A 3,307-nucleotide genomic window follows, 5' to 3' on the forward strand; every position below is an offset into this window, starting at 1 on the left:
TGGGACAGGAAGTGGGGGCCGGGGGAGGCGGGGTCCGGGTGAGTCACGGGCTGGGGAGGGGGTTATATTTAGTGGGAGCTGCAGCTTCTCATTCCAGGAAGCTGAGGACACACATGCTCTCTGCCACAAACTCACACATGTGTGTACACATGCATTGTGCACGTGTGAGCATGACTGGAAGCATTTGAGGGTTGAAGACCCTTAGGTCCTGATTCCTCAACCCCTGTCCGCCAGGGCTACTTGCTTGTGCCCCACTCTGTGGCGTTTGGTTTTTCTCCTAGGTTGTTTCTTCCTACTATCCCATGTAATTTCAGTAGATTTTTGTGCCTTGGTTTCTTTGGCCTGGTTTCCTTTCAATGTTTGTGAGATCCTGTGTACTTCTCCTGTCTCCTCCTCTTAGGCCTGCTCCTCAGCATTGGCTCCTTGGCTGTGGGTCCCCTGTGTTCAGGTGTAGGTAGAAAGCCCATTGCAATGTGTAGGTTCTGCTTCAACACGTGAACACATTAATGTGAGCAAGGGCGAGGGGCTTGCCTACACTGCAGCTCTTCTGGATGGGGTAGTGGGCTTAATCATACTCTTCCCGAACTCCTACATCTTCCGTGGAGCCTAGAGCTGAGCATCTCTGAAGGAAGGCGAGCACAGAGAATCATAGATTTGGGGTTTTACTGAGGCGTGGAGATCCAGGCTTGCCACATTCCTTGGCCAGAAAACTTGTCTGCCTCGGGATGGGGAGCACTTCAACTCCCATAAGGCCCTGAGGCACAAAAAGCCTCAGCGATAAGAGAATTGCTACCCTCAAGTCTATTGGGAGTTGTGGTTCATTGCTATGCAGGGCAGCGGAGGGTAGCCCAGGAGGATCCAGTAGGGGGCACATGGGTTCTGTCCCCCACCAAATGCTGGGTGGGTAGGGTAGGGGAATTCTCAGGCTTCATGGTTGTTGAGCTCCTAGGCTCTGTCTCACGACCTTCCATCTTTTCATAGCCTATATTTACAGATGCCAGCCGCAGTAAGGAACATTTATCGAATGCCTATTATTGTGGGAGGCCCTGCACCTTGTGTAAACTGTGCTTTACATCTAGCTATCACTCAGTCTTACTTGGGGCCTATATCTCTGCCAGCGTCTCTATGTCTCTGAGCATCTCTTTCTCCCACTCCGCCCCCGCCCCTCCCCTTCTCCCCTCGCTGCTGTCGCCGTTGCCATGGTAACCGGCGACGACTGAAGTTGCGTGGCGGACTTGCGGGCCGGGCGAGGGTGATGGAGGGCGGAGCAGAACAAGTGGGGGTAGGGTGAAGTGGGAAAAAGACCAGAAGTGTTTGGCCGGGCCTCGGAGGCGAAGCGGTTAATCCCTCTGGGTGGTCCTTATTGGGCAAAGCTAAGATGCTGGGGGCGGGGCAGTATGGCCAACGGCCTCATTCATTGGCCGACAGGGGCGTGGCGGAAGGACTATGTGGGCGAGGCAGGGGAAGCGAATGGGCGGGAAGTGGACGGAGGCGTGGTCTCCTGGTAGCAGGTGGGCAGGGTCTGGTTTACTCCATAGGAGGAGGCGGGCGACAACCCTCGGAAAGGGGAGGGGCTAGGTTACCTGACAAAATGAGGGCGGCACTGACTCCCCGGAGGGGCGTGGCGCGGTTCTTGTGCTGAAAGGAGACCTGGTTTTCAAGGGCCATTGTCCACGTAACTGCGGGGCGCGGTGGTCTTTGGAAAGGAGAATCCGGGGGTTGGGAGCTCTGACGTCTCAATTTTCCTGCTCAGATTTCATCAGAGCACCCCTCCTACCTCTGCTCTATGTTCCAGGGAGACGGTTGCTAAGCGACAGCAAAGTCCTTGATTGCTGCGTTGCCAGGCAACGGGGAAAACGGAAAATGGAGGGAAAAAGGAAATGGGGGATGGGGCAGGGTCTTAATGGGCCATAGCGCCGACTGGTGGAGAAGCAAGGCCTGTGCATTTTCTATTTCAGAAAGGAATTTTGAGTCCAGCCGCTTCTGCACTAGCTCCTTCTGAGGATACAACCGTTCTATCTAGATAGGAAACTAGGACACTGGGGGTCATCTTGGGGTCGCATCTAACAGATGCTTCTCAACGCATGGGCGTGATTTTAGGGAAACTGTCCTATCTGACATGGCTGGGCATTTTATAGAAGGAAAACAGCTGATTTGAGGAGACCCCTTTTCTAGGTTTTAAGTTGAAAGTTGAATATTCAGTGGAAGAAGAATATTTGGAAGAGAGGCTTTCAGGTTCAGTTGTTCCGGGAGAAAATGGAAGCCTGCGAAGAGACTTGAGGCATTCCATTTGGGTTGTTCTTGAAGATTTGTGGGTCACTGAAAATTTCAACTCAGATCTTACTTTGGTGAATATTTTTTTGAGCCTTGGGTATAAGAAGATATAGTTGAGAGCAATTTCTCGACAAAATTGGAATTCAGAATCATGAAGGGGATGTTGAGATGTAGTGAGGGCGGCTAGAAAAGGGAGTAATTTCTTAATTTGAGGGATAAAGCAAAGGATAGGAAAATATTTCTTAATATAAGGGTTAAGAATTAAATAAAAAAGATTGAAATTGAATTTGGAGGATCTGCTTTAAGGTAGATTAAATATTCCCTGAAATTGGGTTGGTTCTGGTGTGGTATTAGGGACTGACACATTAGAGAGTCCAGAGTATTAGATTTAGCAGTTTGGACAGGGCTCTTCAAACAAATTTGAAGATTCCTTATTTGGATTTTTATATTCGCTTAAGAGTAATATTTGCACTAATTTCAAGGTCTCTACTAGTGGATTGGGGAATAGATATGATTTAGGGGTGATTTAAGGGGTATATTAGTTTGAGGATACAACTAGGATCTGTGGTCCTTTAAACTCTAAAAGAAACAGTGTCTACCACGTGGGACTGGACTGCAGGGAAGAAGGGTTCCAGTTAGAGTAGATGTCTTCTCAAGTTCACAGTTTTGGGCGGGGGGCTGATGGGAGAGATATTTTAGATCTTTTAGGGGTTCTTGAAAGTGAAATGCCGATTCCTTCCCTGTACCCTGGGAGTACAGAAATGTTGAGATATCCAGTGAGGTTTTGGAATGGTTGGGGCCTGGTGATTGATTTGGTGGGAGTTTGGGATTAGGTGAGATAAAGGATGCCTAAGAATTACAGATAAATCAGTAAATTTTCAGTCTTTGTATTTGTAGAGGGGTCGGAGTAGGAGTATACTGTGGAAGGTGAAGCTCACAGAGAAACAGCTGTAACCAGGGAAGTTGGTGGCCAAGAGGGTCTCCCCTCACCCCTCTCTCCCTTCGTGACGCTCTCCCTTACTGCGCAGGCGCC

General features: G+C 49.6%; 1 protein-coding gene across 6 annotated transcripts in view; it reads left to right on the top strand.

The window, feature by feature from the left end:
• Positions 1 to 3,307, top strand: part of Dlg4 (discs large MAGUK scaffold protein 4) — a 25,064-nt gene that overhangs the window by 1,433 nt on the left and 20,324 nt on the right. The window lies entirely within an intron of this gene.

This window comes from Fukomys damarensis, unplaced genomic scaffold, assembly GCF_012274545.1.
Source record: "Fukomys damarensis isolate Sample0158 unplaced genomic scaffold, DMR_v1.0_HiC HiC_scaffold_13, whole genome shotgun sequence".
Lineage (NCBI taxonomy): Eukaryota > Metazoa > Chordata > Mammalia > Rodentia > Bathyergidae > Fukomys > Fukomys damarensis.